This window comes from Girardinichthys multiradiatus, chromosome 22 (assembly GCF_021462225.1).
Source record: "Girardinichthys multiradiatus isolate DD_20200921_A chromosome 22, DD_fGirMul_XY1, whole genome shotgun sequence".
In the NCBI taxonomy this organism is placed as follows: Eukaryota; Metazoa; Chordata; class Actinopteri; order Cyprinodontiformes; family Goodeidae; genus Girardinichthys; species Girardinichthys multiradiatus.
The window spans coordinates 36,256,150-36,280,646 of NC_061814.1; the positions used below are offsets into that span (position 1 = coordinate 36,256,150).

Consider the following 24,497-nt stretch of genomic DNA (forward strand, 5'->3'; position numbering starts at 1 on the left):
TCCAGTAATAAAACTGGGACAAATGAGTAGTCAGGCCACGAGGCCCAGACCGCAGCTACTTTGAATGAAAAAACTTTAAAGCCCAACTTTTAACTCTTGGCTTATTTGGGATCACCCAGACAAAACACACGCACCTTGCTGATCGCATCCACGCTACTCGATTTAGCACACTTGCACAGCAAATCAAAACACCACTCAGCATAAAACACTTCAATCAGTATTGCATGCAACAAGTTGATACCTTGGATTAACTACCGGTGATTTTAAATCACCTTAACTATGCCTCATCCTGCCCAGACCTCTAAATACACCTATCCAATTTAATATAAAAAAAGAACGAAATTACTTTGACGTTGTTTCCTTCTCTCCTCCGGTTGAGGATGGGTAGGTTTGAAGAAGAAACATGGGGTGGGGGTGCAGAGTGACACGCGTCCGTGATCAACTCAAAAATAATAAACTTCTCATCTGTCCACGTTTCCAACATGGGAAAAATATGAAGAACCGTTGCAGTCGACTGAATCAACAAGGGGTCTCCTTGGAAATAAAACCTCTGTGGGTTTCCACCTGCGCTGGAGTGTCTTCGATCAGTATATGAATCTTCTGACCTTCTTGTATCAGACAGAATTCCAGCTTTCAAGCCATTCGGGGAATGGCCGTGTGGAGGAAAAAGACTGAACTCGCCTGTGAGCTTCTGTCATTCCAGATGTGCACCTCTGTTGCGTCGTCCCATGAGACATGCTGGAAATGGAAACCAAAGTTTATTTTCCCCAGGTTTTATAATCCCGGGTGACGTCAGAGCTGCAACGTCTGTTAAGCTGTGCATGTCGAACTGCTCAGCCCAGCCGGTCTTTCCCCCCAAAATGGATGACCCCAACTCTATAAACTGTGACTGATCGTGTTGGAACTAAAATTAATTTTATTACTTCTAACATATTTTGGTGGCTACTGTGAAAAAGCTGCAGTTAGTGATACAATTTCTTTTGCTTTGAAAATGTTGGAGCAAAAACGTTTGGTTTCCCCCATTTTTAAAAGTAGGGAATCAGCTGCTGCAGTTGCAACATTGTTTAGGCACCAATGAGTGTTACCTTTTAGCTCATTTGCCTGTACGTCATTTACTGCTTTTATTAGCTGTGGGCTCAAGAGAGGGAGGGTCTGTCGGGGCCTCCATTTCCTCTAACCCCCAATTAACTGGAAGACTAGACTACCTCAAATCAATAAATCTGTTTTCATACAAATTGTGGACTTGATTGCAGCATTTAAAGCGATTTGAAACAATAAAAGTTGTCCCATATTAATTTAAAACAGAAATTCCCAATTGTGCATTTGAACTACTGCGACTTGTTAGAGATGGATTCTCCTAACACACAACTAATACACGCAAAATTTGATATTCATTCTAATTGTTCATGAGAGTCTTTACCTGTTGAATATGGTAAATGGCCTGCACTTGTATAGCGCTTGATCAAGTCCGAGGACTCTAAAGTGCTTTACACAACAATCAGTCATTCACGCACTCATCCACATATTCACACACTGACAGTGGTGAGCTGCATTGTAGCCACGGCTGCCCTGGGGCAGACAGACAGAAGTGAGGCTGGCATACAATCAGCGCCATCAGGCCATCTGACCACCATCAGCAGGCAAGCGGGTGAAGTGTCTTGCCCAAGGACACAAGACTGAGATGGGTGGGGTGGGGGTTCGAATATGGTGTTTGCTGAGCCTCATGGTAATGAAATCATCTCCACCAGTCAAAATGATTAATTTCCAATTGTTGTGACTTGATAGGTGTCTTTTTTTAGCTCAGGAAAAAAATACAGGTTCACACCACTCAAGGTAAGATAGGTCTTTGTGAGCTCATGTGAAAGAACTTCATCAAACTGGGGATAGGAGGCTAAAAGAGACAGCCGAAAAGAAGGTCTTTAATGAAGTTACTGATGCCACATAGCATTTTAAGCTAAAGAGTAAGGGTCAGTTGTCAACTGCCGATGGGTTGAAAACTGGAGAATGATTACTTTCACCTGAAATGACTGGATGAAAGTCACCAAACTGAACTGTTTAGAAGTTTGGTTGTAATAACAATTTACTCTTTTTATTATTTGTTATGCATATACCAATATACCTCAAATAGGCACATGAAAACATTCATATTCTACATCAACCTGTTTTCTTAAAAACATGTTGAATATTCAGGCAGCAGGGGAGAACATTTTCACAGTTTAATGTTGCTGAGTAATTTTAGGACCTCATCTCTCTGGCACTGTGACTTACAATACCGTCCTATCTTCAAGCAATGCTCAAATATCTCCACTAGAGGCTCCCTGTTGAGTGAATCACACACATTCACTCATTCTAGAGTCACACATACACCCCCCACACACACACACACACACACACACATTCCTTCACGCTGTTCCCCTCAAATAGACCTGCAGAGCAGGGACCAGGGTGGATTTCTATTTGGCGTTGCAGGGCATTAGCCACTGATGTCTTAACACTTGTAAATGAACCTTCCTCTCCTCCTAATCTGTCACTTTAATGCACTATAGATTTTATTTCAGCCTCTGTAGTATCACACTCTCAATAATAATCATCAAGCCGATGCTGTTGTCCCCCTTCTGCAGAAATTAAATCTCGCCGCCGTGTGCACAACTAATAAAAGATGTTGCTGGAGGAAATAAAAAAATAAATATGATGAATCATAAGCAGCAGGGATTTGTATTCAGATGCGAAAGACAATTACATAAAGAGTTTGAATTTATCAGCCTCTTCTCCTCTCAAAGGCTCAATAATGGACCACCACCGCCGGGCGCTTGGTGTAGCATGCTAAGAAATACACGTGAACAAGCGTTTATGGACATCTGCACACACAAAGAACAAACACATTCAAGCATTATGAAAACTGCTGCATCACACACTCATAACTGCACTTGAAACTTGACATTCCTCTATTAGACTAAAAGGAATAAACAAAATTTGGAAATTTTTGTTGGCCTTCACAACATCTAAAGCATCTTAAAAAATCTGAAACTGTTGTTTTCACATTTCATCTAATAAAAGGAAATAACGTTATAGTAAAAAATAAAAATAAAAATTTCAGCCGCAGTTGCCTGTCCAGCACTACACATTAGTCCTATTCAGGACCACTGATAGGTTTGGCTATTTTACTTATACATTAGTTTCTATTTAGTCTGAAATGGTTGTGATACTTTTTACTCAGAGAAAAGGATGAGATTACACATTAGTAAGACATTAATCAGACACTCAAGACCTTAAATCTTCTCAATGGTTTCTTTTATTGAAATTCAGAAAAACTGCATTTCTGTGAAAAGTATTTTTAGATTTGTTCTGTTTTTGCTTTTTGATCACACTTAAATGTTTCAGATCATCAAACACATTTCACTGTCAGACAAGAAGAACCCCTATTAATTACAAAAAGCTGTTTTGGAATTCCGTCCGTCCATCCGTCTTCAGCTTAAATGACATCAGGTCAGGAGGGAAACCCAGACATCCCTCTCCCCAGCGACATCTTCCAGCTCATTCTAGGAGATATCAATGTGTTCCTAACCAAACAGGATAAATAGTCTCTCCAGCGAGTTCTGGGTCTTCCCTGGGGTCTGCTTCCAGTGGGGTGTGCTCAGAAAACCTCCGAAGCAAGGCACCCAGGGGGCATCCTGATCAGGGGCCGGAACCACTTCAACTGCCTCCTTTTCATGCGGAGCAGTGGCACTACTTTGAGCTCCTCACAGATGACCACAACAAACCAAAATTCAACAAACAAAGCTCAAATCCATCCAACCATCACTCGTGAACAAAACACCAAGATACTCTGCTTGAGGCAAAGACTGACTCCCAACCCGGAGGGGGCAGTCCACCTTTTTCTGGTGGAGAACCATGGGCTCAGACTTTCAGGAGCTGACTCAGTTTATTAAGTGAAAGTAGCTTTTCACCCATCCTGGTTCTATTTGAAAAAGTGATCGCTCCCTAAATCTTATGACTTTCTGGTTTCCTTGAATCATTTCCCTGCTGTATAACCCAAATGTGCATGCGCTTGAAGGATTTGTATGTAATTTTTGAAGTGAGATTTTGTGACATTATTATCTGTAATAGTTTCCATACCTGCTGTGGAAAGATGTCATATTAGTTTTATCTTGTTCAAAATGTTAGTTAATCATCTGGGTGGGGGAGCTAACAGTTAGTGAGATGTATGACATCTGTTTTTGCAGTTTAAAATTAAAAAGGTTCAAATCAATGACATAGAATGCTATGTTAACAGGTTTTTTAACAGTCTAAAATTTCAATACTGTTGCTACCCTTGGTTCTGTTTTGTTCAGCGGAACAACATCTGTGCTTTTGTGTAGAAACGCTTTTTGAGCCTTTGGGCTGTATTGTAAATTTATAATAAACAGCTAAAGAGCAACCGTTAGAGCAATGACCCTTTAGTCCAACAAGGCCTTTATTAGGTATGTAAAAAGATAACTGTGACATGAGACAACCTATGTTGTCCTGACTTGTAGCCCAATGTAAATGCTACACCCTTCATCCCCATACACATACAGTATACATTGTGACACATCATAAATGCTGTTCCACAAAATGCACTTTATTTTTTCACGCTTAGAACCACATAAAACTCTTTGTTTATTTTAGTGTGGACTGCTTTATATTTTTTTTGCCACGATCCTTAAAAAAGCAATAAAAACAAAGATCCACATCCTCAACTTGTTGATAGGGCTGAACACCTTAAACTACCAGACTTTTTTGTCTGATTGCATTTGCAACTTTGACATTTGTGATGTTAGGATTAGAGCAGAGCCACATGAGTTGAACAACCTGCACATTTAAAAAAATTATCAGTTACAATGTGAAAGTATTAAACTATACCTGATATCTTTATACGTTTTTTTAGAAATGCTTGAAATCTTGTAAGGTGGTGGTGATTATTTCTATCTGCACTTTGTGACAGTTTTTAATGTCTTTGTCTGTACTAATTTGTAACTGTAATTTGATAAATTTTTTCATGGTCATTTTACCTTAGATGCTGACACTAAATAGGAAATCTTCAGTAAAAGTTGAACTTTACTGCTTGATAAGTCCTTTAAATCAAAACTGAAGTTCTAAGATATGTTTTGATGGCTTATTGGTTGTCAAGATGTTTCAGAATCTTGTCAAATGTAAATAGCTGGTTGCACCGTCAAAAGGAATCATCATTGATTGAGACTTTACTAAAAAAATGTTGGATGCAGAAAAAAACTTTAATTTCCAGGATATTTTTTTGTGGAAAACAGAGTTTGTTCAAATTAGGTCTTATCCAGGAAATTCACTTCTGGTTGTAACCAAAAGTTTAAGTAAACTAGTTTTGCAAATTAAACTTTTCACCTTGAGACCAAAGTTTTGATTGAAAAACCTAACTTTTGAATTTTGCATATATTTGTATTGCTTTTCTCTTAAAGCTTTTATATTTGAATGCAAAATAAAGGAGCAAAACACCTCCACAGGCTGCTTGCAGCCCTGATGTCTGTAAGAACAACCCACTCTCACTTAGCAGAGTAAAGCTGCCGGACAACCTTCTCCCAGGATAGCTCCCACCTAACCTTTTGTCATACATCTCTTCTTCTCGCCTATTCCTTCTCCCCTCTCCTCTTGGCCTCTGTCACCCCTCTTTTCTTATGCGCTGACTGGCTAGTTGACAGTTAGAGCCGGTCAAGAATGCCCCTTCCACTCCCTAAAAACACCCAAACACACTTCCCAGGGGTTTAAAGGGTACAGGATGGAGCTGAAAGCCCCACGCCCCAGCGGCTCCCTGATTAGCCCCCCGTAAAAAGCCAGTGAAGTGTGCGTTCCTCTGATGCAAGAGTCTGCTGCAGGCCTGAAGGTTTGGCCCTGAACTGGCACTCATCCTGTGGTGAGACCAGGCCAGAAGCAGTCTGCCAGTGAGTTGACTTGACCTCCTCAAACTGATGTGGCACAGGCTGGCAGAGCGGTCACTGATGTTGCACAGTTTGGGAGCAAATAAATGATCTCTGCCCTTTTCTCAATAACCCCATCTTGGTTGTCATGACATGTTTTTTTGTTTTTTTTTTCTCTTTTTTCCAACGTTTACTGAGTGTCTAAAAAACTGTGAATACTAATCTGAAGAACTCTTCAATTGGTCCTCATGCTGAGAATAATTAATACGCATCATTACTATGTTGTAAAGACAATAAAAGTAAAAAAGTCTAAACCTTCTACTTGGAGATTTGGCAAAAATAAAGATGAGAAGGTCAGATGATTTTACTGTATTATTAGCTTGTTAGAAATCCACAATAAGTTTTCACCTTGGGCACCCAGTTCTGGTTTGTCAAAATTCATTGCAGTCATTTGCTGTATATTTATTCAGTGATTATTTAATGTGGTATATATAATGTAAAATTTGACTGAAAAACAAATAAATCCATTATTGACGAAATCATGAACAGTAGAAAAAGCTGAAATGACCTGGCTGCATAAGTGTGCACACCCCTGACCTACAGTGATGTTTTGCTGAAACACCTTTTGATAAAATTTCAGCATTCAGTGTTTTTGGTACAGAAGCATGCCACTCCTTGATTAGATAATATTTGCCTCCTGAACCTTTCCAAAGTGCTTCACATCTATCAGTGTAGGACAACTCTTGTCCACAGCCATCTGCAGGAGACACCAGAGCATTCTAGCAGAATATTTTGGATGAGAACTAATTGGCCATAATTTCATGCACGTTGACAAAAACTCTTGTTCCATCTGAAGAAAAGTAACATCATATCCTGAGGTTGTTACCACCATTTTGTGTTTGAACAAAAAAAAAAACTTTTTGAATCATGGCCCACATGTTACAGCTCAGTTTTATCAGGCAATAATACATTCTCTTAGAAGATTTAAGCAGACTTTAGCCAGCTTTGGCGTATTGTTTCTTGAAAGAAACTCTGCAACTACACTCCTCATGTCCAGACATATGGACATATGACCAAAGCAGGAAATTGTTGTCAGATGTGGAACACAACCACTATTCCTCCAGTCTCCCTGCCGGCTTTTGCCAGCCTTTTGATAATTTGTTATTTTTATATTTTTTAACCTGTCTTGTCTGGCAGAGTAGCACTCAGAGTTGTTGTCTGAGTGCCAAGAAGAAGCCCAACAGATTTACTTTCACAAGTGAAACATTACGGCTAATGCTATAATATATCATATATCTATACATACATTTATATATACAGGGGTTGGACAATGAAACTGAAACACCTGGTTTTAGACCACAATAATTTATTAGTATGGTGTAGGGCCTCCTTTTATGGCCAACGTGTGCGTCAATTCGTCTTGGGAATGACATATACAAGTCCTGCACAGTGGTCAGAGGGATTTTAAGCCATTCTTCTTGCAGGATAGTTGCCAGGTCACTACGTGATACTGGTGGAGGAAAACATTTCCTGACTCGCTCCTCCAAAACACCCCAAAGTGGCTCAATAATATTTAGATCTGGTGACTGTGCAGGCCATGGGAGATGTTCAACTTCACTTTCATGTTCATCAAACCAATCTTTCACCAGTCTTGCTGTGTGTATTGGTGCATTGTCATCCTGATACACGGCACCACCTTCAGGATACAATGTTTGAACCATTGGATGAACATGGTCCTCAAGAATGGTTTGGTAGTCCTTGGCAGGGACGTGCCCATCTAGCACAAGTATTTGGCCAAGGGAATGCCATGATATGGCAGCCCAAACCATCACTGATCCACCCACATGCTTCACTCTGAGCATGCAACAGTCTGGGTGGTACGCTTCTTTGGGGCTTCTCCACACCGTAACTCTCCCGGATTTGGGGAAAACAGTAAAGGTGGACTCATCAGAGAACAATACATGTTTCACATTGTCCACAGACCAAGATTTGCGCTCCTTGCACCATTGAAACCAACGTTTGGCATTGGCATGAGTGACCAAAGGTTAGGCTATAGCAGCCCGGCCGTGTATATTGACCCTGTGGAGCTCCCGACGGACAGTTCTGGTGGAAACAGGAGAGTTGAGGTGCACATTTAATTCTGCCATGATTTGGACAGTCGTGGTTTTATGTTTTTTGGATACAATCAGGGTTAGCACCCAAACATCCCTTTCAGACAGCTTCCTCTTGCTTCCACAGTTAATCCTGTTGAATGTGGTTTGTCCTTCTTGGTGGTATGCTGACATTACCCTGGATACCGTGGCTCTTGATACATCACAAAGACTTGCTGTCTTGGTCACAGATGCGCCAGCAAGACGTGCACCAACAATTTGTCCTCTTTTGAACTCTGGTATGTCACCCATAATATTTTGTGCATTTCAATATTTTGAGTAAAACTGTGCTCTTACCCTGCTAATTGAACCTTCACACTTTGCTCTTACTGGTGCAATGTGCAATCAATGAAGACTGGCTACCAGGCTGGTCCAATTTAGCCATGAAACCTCCCACACTAAAATGACAGGTGTTTCAGTTTCATTGTCCAACCCCTGTATATATATATATATATATACATAATAACTTTATTAGAAACTGCTTTAGGATTATTTCATTGCAATGAACACAGAGACAGAAACAAAAAGGAAAAGCTGATATAGGAGAGGGAGCAGCCCAAAACCCTCATGCATACAGATAAAACACTCATACCCACACACCCAACGTAAAGACAGACAACAATGGGTGTCATATACTCACTCACACTCCCCATAGATACTCTATACTCCCAAGTCCAGGTACTGATATCCCAGAAGGGCAACCAGCTCCCGGATCGAGGAGGTGGTCCTCTTCATTCCGGGGTGGAGACAGGAAGACCCCAGCACCAGTCCAGACTAGTGCCGGCACAGCCTAAACCCGAGCGACCCCAACCCCCCACTCCAACCCCAGTCCCCAACGAACCCCAGCCCCATATGGAGAGAGGGGCATGAACAAAAGGAGGGGTCCACCTGCTCCAAATGAGCCCTCCAACCAGAGCCGCCCCCTTTTAATAAATTTTGCATAAACCTTCAGTTTTCTGAAATCGCTGTTGTCTTGTATTTCTCCAGCTGATATCTGCCTTCATTGCATCATATTGATAAGCCATTTCTAAGACTTTGGGAGACCCACATTGAGAGCCATTACCCACAAATGTAGAAAACAAGGAATAGAGTCCATGTTTTCATCTGAAGTTATTTTTGCTGAGCCTGCCAGCTGATGAAAGTGCTGTCTTAAAGTTTCTGTTCACTCATGACTGAATACCTCTGAACAATAAGATTCTTTTTGCCCTCTTTGGAAACTGGCTTTAGCTAAAGGATGCTGATGGGAAAATGTCAAGAAAATCCTTCAAGGACAGCTGAACTTAACTTTCTGGGTTTGTCACATTAAGGGTGGGAAAGGTTTGGAAATGATTTATCACAGTTTCACTTTTTATATGACAAAAAGCGGCTGCTTTAATAGAAGTGTGGGTGCCATTTAGATCCACTGTAAGACCCAACATCTTTGTTTTTTTATTGTCATGGTGTGTTTTGTCAGCTCAGTGTCTCATATTTAGAGTATATGATACTACATTTCCTTCAGCCCATCCTAAATCAATTTTCTAAGTATCTCAAAGGTTAAAACACCATGCAACCCTGTCCGGGCTCATTTCCTACTACCCCAAAAAGAAAGTGGCATCCCACTGTTGGCCGCTGATGGTCATCGTATATTTTTTTTTAGGATGGTCTGTCAAAGACAGCATTAAAGGTCCGGGGGTCTAGTTAGAATGGGCTGCATCCTGGGAACACATTAGCGAGTGCTTCTGTTTGTGATCTTTCTCTTTTTCATCACTTGGAAAATTTCTACTTTCACTCCGGCGACCCCTCTGCCTCCCCCTCCTTCCATTCACTGGCCAATTTCAGGATGTGGAAGGGTGTGGCAGAACTGACATTAATATGTTTCGCTGCATCAGTTTGCTCACAGTTTTTCTTTTTTTATTGAATTAGGCATAAAAAAATCACAAATTTTCTTCCTGAGATTCAAAACATATCACTGAACATTTTTCTAGTTTATATCTAAAGACTGTCAAACAACTACAAACAAATGTAGACTTCAAAACAGCACACATCTGAAAAGCAAGGCCTTCAGGTCAGAGGAGTTACATGGAATTGTAAAGACTTTAAATTATCTTTAACCAGAGCATCGCTTTAATTTCCTTTGATTACAGTTGATGTATCTCAAAAACACATTTCAAGAGATTTTCAGAAAGCTCTTATTAATTCAGCCATCATTCAAATGACATCCTATACAGGTAACTCAAGGTAATTGAATCTTTGCTTTCCTCAAAGTGTCTCTCAAATCCTACCAAACTCCTTTTTATCTAATACAACCTTGTGACATAAATCATCTACAGCTTTGTTAGATGTGAAATCAAACTGACACATTTTCAGACTGATTAAAAGTGAACACAGCTAAAGAATAAAAAATGAACGAAACAACAAAGCAAAATATGGTCTGTCATTACATCTCTTTTGCATTCTGCTGCCTTTTTTCTGTCCATCTCGAGCTGCCTGTGACAGCTAACTTTCTGAGTGGCTTTAGCAGGCTAAATTGGCCTGGTTCAGGCAGGAAACTATGTGTTTGGTGTTAGATAATGTGCACTGAGGAGTCAGAGGAGAGTGTGATTAAAGCCAAGCCGCTGATAATTATGTCAGACTTCACAGTTGTCCTAAACCTCCTTGGCTAGTTGAAAGATTTCTCTCTGATGAGAAAAACATGAGGAGGAAGAAAGAGACAGGGATAGAAAAAATGTGAAGGGTCTTCCCATTACTGTTGTGGCCTCTTCTGCCCCTGCCAATTTGGAAAAAGTAACAGCGGACTTCCTACTGAACTGGATACATTCTGATGAGGTGGTGTGAGGTTAAAATGCTCAGCTAAGCTTTTTTGCTAGTGAGGGTTTGTTATAATGATGCATTATGTTTTGTGTACTATAAACTTCTTATTTGTTAACCATCAGGCAACTTAAATATCAAAAACATAATAATTTCTGTACTGGGTGGTACTGCAACTAGCTTTAAAAAGGGATTAGCAAAAACAAAAACAAAAAATCTAGCATTTAACACCCTTCTTTGTGTCACTAGTGGCCCCTATTTTACTGTTTTTTTTTTTTTTTTTTTTTCAGAAGACAGGAAACAGGGGCATAGAGAGATGGGAAGAAACGCAGGAAACGTTGCCGGGGACAGGACTCAAACCTGGGACTGCTACATTGAAGCCCGAAGCCTCAGCACATGGGCCGTGTGCTTAAACCTCTACACCGACAGCATCGCACCCTTTAACACCCGTTCACTGAAATTACATCTTTTAACATTTTTAGGTATGTTTGTATCAGCTTCCACATTTAAAGACAAAAGTTTTTGCACATTCTTCTTTACAAAATAGCACAAAGTCAGAAATATTGGATGGAGAGCATCTGTGAACAGCACTTTTCAAGTCTTGCCATAGATTCTAAATTGCATTTAAGTTTGAAGAACTTTCACTGGACCATTCTCACACATGGATGAGCTTTGATCCAAACTATTCCATTCTAGCTTTGTCTTGCTGGAAAGGGTGAAGTGCAGTATCAGTTATTTTGCTGCCCTTAGTGTTTTGCATGCAAGTCAAAACGTTAACTTTTGTTCTCATCTGATCAGAGCACCATCTCCCGCATCTTCGTTGTCCTCCCTACATGGTTAGTGATAAACTTTAAACTAAGATTTTAATAGGGCCTAATTTTGAAGTGCATCATAAAAATTGTTCTGTCAATAGTTTTCCCCATCTGAGCTTTGGATCTTGGCTGCTACTGTTATGTCTTTGATAAATGCACTCCTTACCCAGCCTGTCAGTTTAGGTGGATCGCCATGTCTTGGAAGGCTTGCAGCTGTGTCAAGCTCTTTCCATTTTCAGATAATGGATTAAAAAGTGCTCCAAGAGATGTTTAAAGCTTGGGAACACTAATTTATAACGTACCCCTGCTTTAAATCTCTGCGCAAATTTCTCCCTGACCTGCCTTTTGTGTTCTGTGGTCCTCATGATGGCGGCGTTTTTTCTCTAATGTTCAAAAACAATCCTCTGAAGCCTTCACAAAGTAACTGGATTTGTACTGAGATTATTTTACACAAAGTTTAACTCCTTACTAATTATGCGACTTTTCAGGCAATTGGCTGCACTGGATTTTATTTGGAGGCATAAGATTAAAGTTGGAGAAAACCTAAATGCATGCCACATTTCTCAGTTTCTTATTAGTAAAATGTTTTTAATTTGTATATTCTGGTTTTACCGTCACTTTGAGGTTCATGGTTATAATTTGACAGAATGTTAAAAAGGAGGAGTAAATATATTTTCAAAGTCCTTAGGGTTTGGTCTGAGTAAATTAAACAAAATTGTTTTGCCACATTATTACTCACTGTGCCATGGTTTACCCACCATACCCTTGAATGAATGCCATAAACTTTGAAAACTTGACACCTTTCTTGGTAAGGGAACAGCTGCATCTGAAACCAGTGTTAGTCAGTGACACCGATGACAAGACAGCTGAAAAAGTTTACAAGCTCAATACAATGCCCATCCGTACATTATGTATGTGTTTCTTTTGTCCAACACTGCTCCCCATCAGCAGCAGCACCAGTGAGCATAGCGGTCTTCAGATCGCAGCGTAGACTGTTGTTAAACACTGATTACAGTTGTTCAAGCCCCCCACTCGTACCCCCTCCAACCTCCTGGTTTTATTGCCTTCGTTGCGTTTGTCAAGATCTGTTGTGAGAGTGCCACTTAATGACGTCGTACCTGAATTTATTTGTGGGAGCCACCACATTGAGTAGGAGAGGAGGCACCAATTATTAGAACGTAAGAAGAGCCGGTGATTTATAATTAACAAGCATGCGGGTTATAGTAAACATAACACTCAGTGTAATAGCCCTGGAGAGGGGATAGGAAGAGGAGAAAGAAGAGAGGAGGAGGGAAAAATGAGCATTGATATGTCCCTTGGTGGATAAGCGGAGTCCTTGTGGCTGACGGGAGCTGTCTAAAGTCACTAAATTAATAATCATCTGTGAGTAAGGCTGGAAACAAATGCTTAACGAGGATGATGTGCACCTCACTGACATGGCAACTGAGAGAAGGTAACAGCAACCAAACACGCTTGCCTGTGAGTTGAATGGCATGCAACATTATAGTAGCAATGAAGCTGCTTTAGTCAACCGACCGTGGCGAGCCTCCTCTGTAAGGCTGACTGGTTGTTTGTCAGAATTTCTAAAAGGGCAATGAATCCCCACTCATTTCCAATGGCTTATTGCTGATGCATGACGGAAACAAAAAGGAAATTGTAGAAAACAAATGTAGCACTGACAGCGCTGACAGTTGAAGGGGAGTGTCTTTTTGTGAGAATTTATAAAACATCTTTACGCCAAACTTTTCACTGTTCGCCGGGCGTTCAGCTGACTCGATCATTTAAACTTTAACGGCAAAAAACAGTCTCCCAGCCCTCATCACATGTCACTTTACAGTGTATATTTAAACAGTAAGCCATGAGAGGCTTCACTACAGTGGGTTTTAGAACAGTGGAGAGGCAGATGAGAAGCTTTGCAGTACCTCTGTAAAGCTAAGCGTCAAGTGGCTGATTGCTTTTATGAAACATTGAGACAAAGAAGGCAAAGGTTCAACAAGTCCTACATTTTCTGGCAATAATATTTAAAAAAATGTAAAACTCGTACTTTGAGCCAAATACCATAACTTCAATGACAGTTTAACAGAGCTCCATTTTTTATTGTAATTTCCAAAGCATATGTTTCAGACATCGCAGCAGATAGTAGGTGTTATTTAATTTTTAAGAGGTGTGCTCACATAAAAAAAGTTGTGAGTTGTGTGTCTCAATGAATCTGTATGCATCCTCTAACTTTTAAAGCTTTTATTGTGCAGGTGCATCTCAATAGAGAAGAATACAACAAAAAGTTATTTTTATTCAGTAATTCTAGTAATAATAGAAGTGCAATTCACTTATTATAAGGGTTCATGTATTTTAAACATAAACTACTTTTAATTTGTATTATGGCTTAAAAGCTAATAAAAAATTATTTTCCTCAAACAATTTGAATATTACATGAGGTGGATAAAAATGTTTTTAAAACAGAAATGTCTGCCTACTATAAAGTGTGTCCATGTACTGTACGGTATATGCACTCAGTACTTGGTTGGGGCTCCTTTTGCATGAATTCCAGAATCATTCAGTGTGAGGCGATCAGCCTATGGCTATGCAAATGTCTAAAGCAAGCCCAGGTTGCTTGTCTCTCATTTTCCTCTTGACAATCTTTCATAGATTTGCTTTGGGGTTTAGATTAGACCAAATTTCTGACCAATCATGGTCAGTTATACCATGGTTTTGTCAGTGTGGGGAGGTGCCAAGTCTTGCTGGAAAAGGAAATCAACATCTTCACAAAGCTTGTCAGCAGAGGGAAGCATTGCATCCTCTAAAATTTTCTGGTAGATGGCAGTGGTGTTTTGGATTTGAGAAAACACAATGGACCAACACCAGCAGATTACATGGCTGCCAAAAATCACAACTAATTGCGGAAACTTCACAATAGGTTTCAAGTAACCTGGATTGTGTGCCTCTCTTCCTTCAGACTATAGCACCTTAATTTCCAGATGAAATGCAAAATTGATTTTCAACCGAAAAGAGGACTTTGGACCAGTGAACAACAGCCTATTCCATTTTCCTCTTTAACCCAAGTAAGATGTTTCTGGTTCTGGTTCTTGAGGGTCTTAACACAAAGAAAATGACAGTTTTACCCCATGTTCTGTATACATATATATATACTCTTGAATGGGTTTAGCTTTACAATCATCTCAAGAATGTGGTTATCCCTGTGGGTTGTGCACATGTTTTAATACACTTCTTCCTTGCTCTCAACTTCCCATTAATAGTCTTGGCTACAGCAAGCTTCTTTAGGATTGATTGTTTTGTGGCTAACCTCCTTATTGAGGGTGTTTGTTAAATGCCTACTGGACAGTTGTCATATCAGCAATCCTCCCCATGATCCTGTAGTCCATAAATTAAAATTCTCTATTAAAATCCTTTTTATTTGTATAATGTAATTGGATCCAGAGATGTGTCCACTATGATCATAATAAGAAAGGATGGCCAGAAACTCCAGAATACTCAAGGTGTGATGTTAAATTATGTTCAGTTTGTACTTAGTGGGTCAAAACATGCTAAGAAAATATACCACGCACCATTACACACCACCTGAAATTTACAAACCAGGATGCTTTCATGTCCATGCCAAAGTCTGACCCAGCCGTCTGCATTTCACATTGAATGGAGACATTTTGGAACAGTGTTATCGTCCAATTTGGCGAGCCTTTGATAATTCTAACCTGAGTTTCCTGTTCTTAGTTGACAGACGTAGCAGCTGGCTGCCTCTGTAGCCCATTTGTTTTAAGGTTCATCCTCTTCTGATGTTACCAAGGACTTTTTAATCCCACAACTGCTGCTCACTGGATAGTTTCGCTTTTTCAAACCACTCTCTGTGAATCCCAGAGGTGGTTGTCTGTAAAGATCCCAGCAGATCAGCATTTTGTAAAATACTCAGACCAGCCCGTCTGGGACCAATAACCATGCCATGTTCATAGACAATTTCCTGCCCATTCTGATCCATAACTTTAGCAAGTCTAGATGCTTAAATGTACAGAACTGGTGTAGGTAATAAAGTGGCCAGTGGGTATATGTAGTTTTTTCTTGAAAAGGGAAAAATAAACATTTTGATCTTTGTAAACTTGGTTTATTTTCTCAAAAAGATTTTGTACAGATGACTTTCATTAGTGCCATTAATGCAACCACAAAGTTGTCTCTTTTTATTCTATTTTTGTTGTTTTTACAATAATGTTTAAGGCATTAACAAAAAACCTTATTAACATTTAATTTGATTCATTTTTAACTGTAATGAAACTTTTGTTTCGCTGGCGTTGTGTGTGATAACATGACATATGCAATGGTGTATTTGTAGGAGTTGAAAGTGTAGACACACATGGTGTCGATGGGGTGTTATAAAGAGTGTAATTTTGCATACTTCTCAAGATGGCCACTCATGCAGTGCATTTAGGTACACTCTGTGCCAAGGGAATACTGAGATTCATCTGTCAGTATAATAATCACTGAAGTGATAATGGGTTCTGCAGCTACACCAAAAGAAGTGATTAAGGTGTCTGTGTTATTGTGACTTTTTCCGATTTCCATACTACACACACAAGTGAAGAGGATAAAACGTATTTTCCTTGGATGATTTTACAAATATAATGTAGTCCGCACACCCATCCAAACTGAGTGATGCTGTAGCTATTCAGGCCATTGCCAGATTGCAGAATATGACACCACCCACCCTCTCACCTACCCCCTTACCTGCTTGCCTCGCTTCCTTCTCGCTTTTCCTGCGGGGGCTCACATATTTACATTAGTGCAAAGCAGAAAGGCATCAGAGGAAGTCTTAAAGTTGAGCTACAATGATCGATTTAAGCAGCCACCCAAAAGCCTTTTTGTCCTTTTGGCTAAGAGGATTTGTGTCTGGTTATGTGTATCAGCCCACTCTCTCTCACTAAGACTTGCTCTCTGGGACAAAGTCACCCCTGACTCATTCAGAGTGAAAGTAGCGTTTTGCCAAAAAGCTGCTTGGCTAATAACAGATTTGGAAACACATATATACCTGAAAAAGGCAGACATAAATGGCTGACTGCATTTACAGCAATGGTTCAACATGCATACACGTGCACCCCCCCCTTCTCCCCTGCAACTTCTTATTGCTGAACTGGCCACCAGTCAAAATAAGCCTTATTCTCTGAGGTTTAGATTTTTTCTGACATGGCCTGGCTAAGCATGCTCACTTAAGATGGCAAGCAAATAATCTATCTTCCCTAAATTTTGCTATTTCTTTTTTTCTGATGGAAATTGCTGGATCGTTGCATTTGTGCCCAGGCCAAATTCTGATTAAGTTAAACACAAAATTTCATGTAATTTAGGTCAAAGGGTTTTTCAGATGGCAAGAAGTAGAGGTTAAAACTTTGCGTTTCTGACATAAATAACAATAGAGCTGAACTGGGCTCGCTTAAGAATTACAAGTAGTGATTTTTGACATGGGGCATATATGCAGTGTCCCAATGTTACACAAGCATGGCAAAATAAAATATAACTTATTTGTCAGTTGTGCCCTTAATTAATTTTCATTTATTTTTATGCATATGCAACCAAGGCTACGTTCACACTGCAGCTGGAAATGACCCAAATCCGATTTTTTTGGCCGTATGCGACCTGTATCCAAACTTTTCATGACAGTCTGAACGACACAGATCTGATTTTTTAAAATGCGACCCAGGCCACCTGGATATGTGGTCCTAAATCTGATACGTATCTGATCTTTTCAAATGCGACCTGTGTCTGTACAGCCATGTCGCATTCATCCGATCTGTACGTCATCGAAACTCCACAAATGTCACTATTCTGGGTCCTGCTTCATGGAAGCGGGAAGAAAAATATGCACATATGCACATAAAGGTTGCCTTTGTCATTCGAAAATTATGAATGAAGTCCGTATCATTAAAGCTGCTCACATCCCTATGCCACCACTGCTGGCTTCGACTCCGAACCCACACATTTCTCTGTACCGACGACGTTGCCACTGCCCCACAAAATGCCATTTCCAAAAACCTTGCTCTCTTTCTTTTCGATTTTCTTAAAAATATTGCGTTGTTAATATGCAGGTTCCGGTTGGAAAACAACTTAAAAATCACTAAATACAGGCCAACATTTCCATCCATGTTTACTTCCGCAAACACTAAGCACGCTTGCTACATGTGACATCATTGCATCGTCTACTGTGCAAGTGGGACACCTGAGTTGTATGAATATGTTCACACAGGAGATCACTACAAATTACATTTATTTGGAAATGTGATCGACCACGCAACAAAATCGGATTTCACCAAAAAATCTGAATTGAGCTTTAAGACCTGCAGTGTGAATGTAGTCCAAGAGAAGTTGGTACTCATGCTTATTGAGTAGGGGCAATGCACACCCATTGCCCCTACCGCAATACACACCCCCATGCTGCTGAGAATAAGTAGACTAGGATATAAGTTTTGTGTGCAGGACTAGATGGTATTTTATCCTGCCCCAAAATCTCAGTTGATCTTCTGCATTTTAATTGGTTGGGAGGTGGCAGAAATTGCTGCCGGCCCAGGGTGGCTGGCATCCCAGAACTACCAGGCTTAAATGGCTTGTATTATCATTTTTACAAATTTTCCTTTTTAGTTGTGTTCAGGCTTGTAGCTCAAGATGGATATGTTTATTTCCATCTCCAGAATCAAGAAATTTGTAAAATAAATGTGTAAAATAAATGTAAACATGTTAAAGAGTAAAAAAGAGCAAAAGGAAACTCAGAACACCTCTGAAAGTCACAAACGAGTGATGATGTTTAGAAAGCTGAACTTGGGCAACAGAGCTGTACTTTATATCAAATCACAATTGTTATCACAATATTAATAGATGCAATGACTGCAGGAATGCTATATTTGGATGCAATATGCCAGGATGCAATAATGAGTGGTTTAGGCATTGTGATTAAGGGAAATAAAAAATGACACTGTTGGTTAGTTGTAATCATTATCGTCATTGCAATATTTGGCTATAGCATTGGACTTACATGCTTTCTAAATTTTTGCAGTATTTGCATTTTTAGAGTACAGTGACATTTGCTGGAGTAACTCTCATGTCTCACAAACTCTGTTTACCAGAAACACTAGTTTAAGCAAAAGGGATACCGCACAGCAATAAAATGAGCTAGCCAAGCAAAAATGCACAGAGCAACCAATTCCAAAATAAAAAACGACTTTATTATCAGTGCTCTATATTAGGATTTGCACGCAGACAAATTTGAGAAGGACACAACTAATGTTACAAATATTTTTTATTGGTTTATTTAGACCTGTCACCATCCCTAAAAAAATTGGTAAATGTTTGAGAGGTGTTCCTCAATAAATTGTAATGATAATTATTTAATTTTTAAGAACCCTGAGTTAAAATTTAGCAGTTCTAAAACACTCCCGAAAATAGCCTTAAATTACCACTGGTGTTTTCTTTTGTACAGTATTTCTCATCTCTTGTCCGAGGACAACACAACAACATTCCCTGGGTACCACTGCAATGTTTTTCGAAAGAGTTTTGTAAAGAATTTGAGGTCAGTTGTTCACTGATGTCCTGTGCTTGTCTCTAAGACAAGCGCTTGCACACACACGCAAGCAGGGAGGTCAAGCATACAACGCTGGAGTTGGTTACATAAACCAGATGGCTATGGCCGGCATGAAGAATCTGACATCTAAGAGTTGTGTGTGGGTGTACCTACAGTATCCTTCAGTATAACCCACGAGGGACTTTGTTTGTTGTCTGTGCACCACAGGGGAAATGCTGTCAGCTTTACAAGTGTATTGATTCGCACCACACACACACAGAAACAAAAGGGCCAGTGAAACAAGGGATGTCCAAGTGCGTGATGGTGTGTGGAGTTGCCTTTTGTCTTTTTGAAAATAGTTTTTACAGAAACTTAAATGATGAGAGCTTTTAAAAGCTTAGCGTGCAATTCAGAGCCTGACAACGAGCGGCTTCAATCCTGGCTGACCTCACAGATCATACAGAGTTATAAGACAACTTCATGTTATTTCTTATTGCTTGTTGTTATCAAAGTGCAATGAAAGGTGTAGATGCTTGCTTCTTCCTTACAAATAAAATGCATGTAATATAAACCTTAGTGGCATTATAATGCATTAGCATTTACTGCATTATGTTTCATGGGCCCCATCATTATGTTCATGTAAGGAAATTTCCAAATTTTTAGCCTGATACGCAAGGCAGGTATCAGTATCCAACAGAAATAAAATAGCCCCAAAATTAAATATTTGGTTCTGTTGTGCCCTAGCTATGGGATGAAACATGGACTCAGCTGTACGCAACAAAGAGACTGGTAAAACTCTGAATCCTTGCATGTAATGCATTAACCTACTATAGTACAGTGCAGGAAGAAGGAGTAACAGTTGGAATCCCCGTGATGTCATGGAGCAACAAAACAACAAAGCAATTCTCCCAGCCATGCCCAGCTGATTGCATTGGGGAGATAACTGAAGAACCTGAATGTCTTTAAAACTTGCTGGCATATAAGACTCTACGATCTGAGGTTAATGTTATCAGTCGATTGAAGAACGGCCAAAAATGTATGATCTGCTGTTCATGTAGAGTCTTTTACTTAGCATTGTATAGTTGAATTGTTTCTATATTTTAGATCCCTTAAAGTAGCCGCCCTTTGCTGTGATGACGGAAATATTAACCTTTGGTCGTTCTTCAATCGACTTATTAGGATTTGCACGCAGACAAATTTGAGAAGGACACAACTAATATTACAGCAGCAATCGGAGCAAAGGGTGGCTATTTTGAAGAATTTTAAAATATAAAAATGTTTAGTTATTTCAGATTTTTTGTTTACTATATATTTGCATGTGTGTTCATTCACAGTTTTGTTGCCTTTGGTGAGAATCTACAATGTAAATAGTCATGAAAATAAAGAGAGCCATTAATTGAGAAAGTGTATCTAAAACTTTTGACCTGTAGTGTAATTACTACCTCATTCCCTCGACTTGCTTTGCTGACGTGCCCCTGTACAAGCCGTCTGTTGTGGACCTTTGACTCTCTTGCTTGCTGAGTCATCAGCAAAACAGAAGCAGACTGACTTCTAAGTCTCTCGCTGAATTGGTCCTTTCACAAAACAATGTCTATGTGTGGATTATTTCTTAAATTTGAATAATTTCAATTAAGACTTTTTAATCCATCTATCCATCCATCCAACTAGCCAATCCTTGTCATCTGCTTATCTTGTTTCACCAGTGTGTTCTTGTTCTACTACAGGGTCGCCTCCCAGTGAGATATGCCTGAAAAACCTCCAATGAGGGGATGCCCAGGATAAATTCTGATGTGATACCTGAACCATGTCAATGATTCCTTTTCATTTTAAGGAGCAGTTGCGGCGCTCTAAGCTTCCTCTAGACGATGGAGCTCCTCGTCCATTTCTCAAGCAGTCCAGATCATAGGTGACAGTTGAAACATAGGCATACTGGTAAATTGATTTATTTGCCTTTTGGTTCAGTGCTGCATCAATCTGTCCATCCATCTCCTGCTCCAATCTACCATCATTTGTGCAAAAAACATCAAGGCATTCCTTCATTTAATGCAAAAAGTGATTCCTGGCAGGAGGGGAACAATCCATCATTTTCCAGTTGAGGACCACGGCCTCATACATAGAGGAGCTGGCTCCCAGCTGTCAACCACTACAGTACTTGCCAATGTTATTTCTTAAAGAAACCAACAGAAATACATTATATACAAAAAGATAAGACCCTGAGATTCCCAAACCGAACTCCCTCCTCTCCTCTTCCACACTTCAGGGTCCTGTCCATGAACACCACAAAAAGGGTCAGTGAGAATGGGAAGTCCTGACAGAGTCCAAGCTACATAGAGAAGAAGTTTGACTTTGTGCCGAGAATCTGGACACAGATTTGTAGCATTTTTTTAACACTGTAAATCTAGAGCAGCTTTGTTTGGGAAAAAATCACAACATTAAACTAATGGAATGGAGATAGTTTCTACAATGTAAAATTATTTTACAGTTCAAATATAATGGACTACAAGGCAGTATATGCAGAAGTGAATATGGTGTTTGAACATGAATAAATCATAACCCAACCGCCTCCCAGGTTGATGGCAGCAACATGGTGTATATGTGTGTGTGCACATAGGTCTGAACTAAAGACCTGATGGGTGACGGAATTATTTGCCATTGCAGCATGGCTCCCAGGCAGGGGTGCGTGAGCACGTGCATCCATGAATGTCAAAGATCTTTTATCCAGACTCACTGCTCCCACTGTCACACACAATCCGTGCACACATACATATCCTGACTGATAAACACCGGCAAAAACGAATGTCAGGATGTCACAGTGAGTGACAGCAGCGAGCATGACAATCCCTTCTGACAGGCTTAGCTGGTATCATCACACAGCAAGTTGTGTATGAGCACATGTCCACACACAAACAGACCAATGCATGAATAAAGCTTAAAACTACAGCATGGAACATCAATCTTTGCAAAAACTGTTTTTTATTTTACACTAATTTTAGCACTTTAATTCAGTGCTAGTACACTTTGAAACCATGGGTGAAACAATACTTCAAGTGCAGTTTTTAAATAAAGTTTAAATAAATATTTTTATACATATCCTAAGTGTTTAAGTAGAAGGTACCTGGACTTCTCTTGTTTCTTGAAGACATTCACCTCCCATGCAAAAGGCTTTTTCAGTTCTTGACATGGTTGGAAGTAACACGCTTATAAATTGCAGTCGGAACAATGACACTAATAGGTCCATAAAGGTCACTAAATGGGGCAATAAGAACAAGTCACTGAACCTACCCTCTGTTCGGGTCAATGTTTCTCATACCCCAGCCGTGTATGGAATGACAATCTTAATGAATGCATTTTTATTCATATTATAATGTGAGTAGCTTCAATAACCTTTGCTTTTTAACATTCAAATAGACTACATTAGATAGTGAGTTAATTTTGAAGAATAAATAAACCCACCTGGCATGTCCAGTATGTAGCAATGATTTATGATGGCAGCACTCATATTCTGTGTTGAGAATCAAGGAAATATGGAGAAGTATGACTATACAGTGCACACAATGTGATGCATTAGTAAAAAAAAAAAAATAAACGATTTTTTACTGTTGGGCAGGAGAGGCCAATGTCAACAATAATAAAAATGTAATTTCTCACCACTTTTGAAATAATTATGGCATTTACCATTTTGTAGGTAACAAGCACCCATCAGATTCATATTGTTCAACAAAGGCATTATTTGATTTGCCTGTTTTGAATGTCTTTCAATCAGTCTGCTAATCCATATTGTTTTTAATCAACTTTTTACAAAATGAGTGTTTCTGTTCAGTTTTTTTTTTGAGATGGTATTTTAAGATGGTGCAATATTTTTTCTATGTTAACATGATTTTGTAGCACAACTTTTTTTATGTAATTAATATTTCCCAACAAAAACAACTCAGGATCTAGTGGAAACTCCTGTTTAATGTTTATTAAAGTGTTTAGTTTTGGCTTTTACTTTGATTGCATTTTTCAACGTGATTAATGCACAGATTTTAAGAATGAGTCATTACCTTCCTAGGCCTGGGTTTTAAGGCACTGGAGTCCTGGATGTTTTCTCATTACCTTGATCTTATGAAGCAAGACATTTTAAAAATCCTATCTAGCCAAGCCACCCAAAATTACCACCATAACTTAATATGAAAGATCATCATCATAGCCGAGGACTTCTACGCTCTGGGAGCGGGAAATATTGGGATTCAATGTATGATTCATTTGAGAGAAAACTCAATCAATGAACATTATAAAACATTTTTTTAAGTCTGTTCAGATGCCAGGGCTAAAAACAAGTACATGATGCCACAGGACAGTTTCATCTGCTCTGGAAATTGTTATACAATATCTCATGTTCTAATCAAAGGCAATGCTGTAGATGATTAATTTTAAGACACTCCATCTTAAGGAAGAACCAATATAAGAAACCTATAAAAAAAACCTATCTTTAAATGTAACTCTGATTTTGTTATAGTAGTATAAATACACATAAGACAAACACATTACTCTTATTCAACAATGTGTTTGAATGTGTCTGCATTATACTGTTACAAAGTGCATCACCAAGCCTTTCTTATAGCTGTTGGTTGTGCTCTTTAGAGAATCAGTCTAATTTGTTTCATAAATCATACAGCCCAGACATTTTCACTCTGTGTGAAAGTAGTTTTTGAGGCACAAATTCAATAAAAGGGTCGTGATTTTGCACATTTGCACTATTTGGACAGCTTCTGTGTTGTGAAACCTTGTATGCCCTTCAACAGTCTGTCCAGCTGTCCAGTATGTAGTGATTACCCAGCTGACTTGAGAATATAAAAACAGGTGGTTTAAAGCTTACGTTTTTAAAATTGGAAGCCTGTGAAGTCAGTTATTGCTCAGACTACATTCAAAGTTACTGATTTATTGTACTAATTACTTATTAAATATATTATGGTGTATAATATAAACAGTTTGCATGGATGAGTCTTGCATCTTGTTTTCATGGGACCTTGAAGAGATCTGAATAACAGGTAAGACTAAAATAACTGTTTTACCATTGCAGATGATTGATGCTGATTTCAGTAGCTTTACATTTACCAAATAGGTGTATTCTAAACTCAGAAAAGTAAAGATGATAGCTTATGAAATATGAATACAAAATAAGTTGAAGTTAAAGTTACCTCGCATTAAGTCCAGCTTTTGTCAAGTTTGGCCATAGAAAGTAGAGTAGCGAAGACGCAGGGACAGAAATCCTTCACAACGTGATCTTTTAAAACAAATGACATTAACTGTTAAA

The 24,497-nt window shown here is 39.3% G+C and overlaps 1 long non-coding RNA gene across 7 annotated transcripts in view; it reads left to right on the forward strand.

Moving 5' to 3' along the window:
- Nucleotides 1-22,095, forward strand: part of LOC124859241 — a 70,921-nt gene extending 48,826 nt beyond the window's left edge. For 3 of the 7 annotated variants that reach the window (XR_007036035.1, XR_007036036.1, XR_007036033.1), the window contains 3 exons: nucleotides 11,134-11,325; nucleotides 21,033-21,133; nucleotides 21,268-22,095. This is a non-coding gene — a long non-coding RNA (uncharacterized LOC124859241). Of the gene's footprint in view, nucleotides 1-11,133; nucleotides 11,326-20,925; nucleotides 21,134-21,163 lie in introns of all 7 variants that reach the window. The other 4 variants (XR_007036037.1, XR_007036038.1, XR_007036034.1 and 1 more) reach the window with 4 other exon arrangements.
- Nucleotides 22,096-24,497: the final 2,402 nt, after the last annotated feature.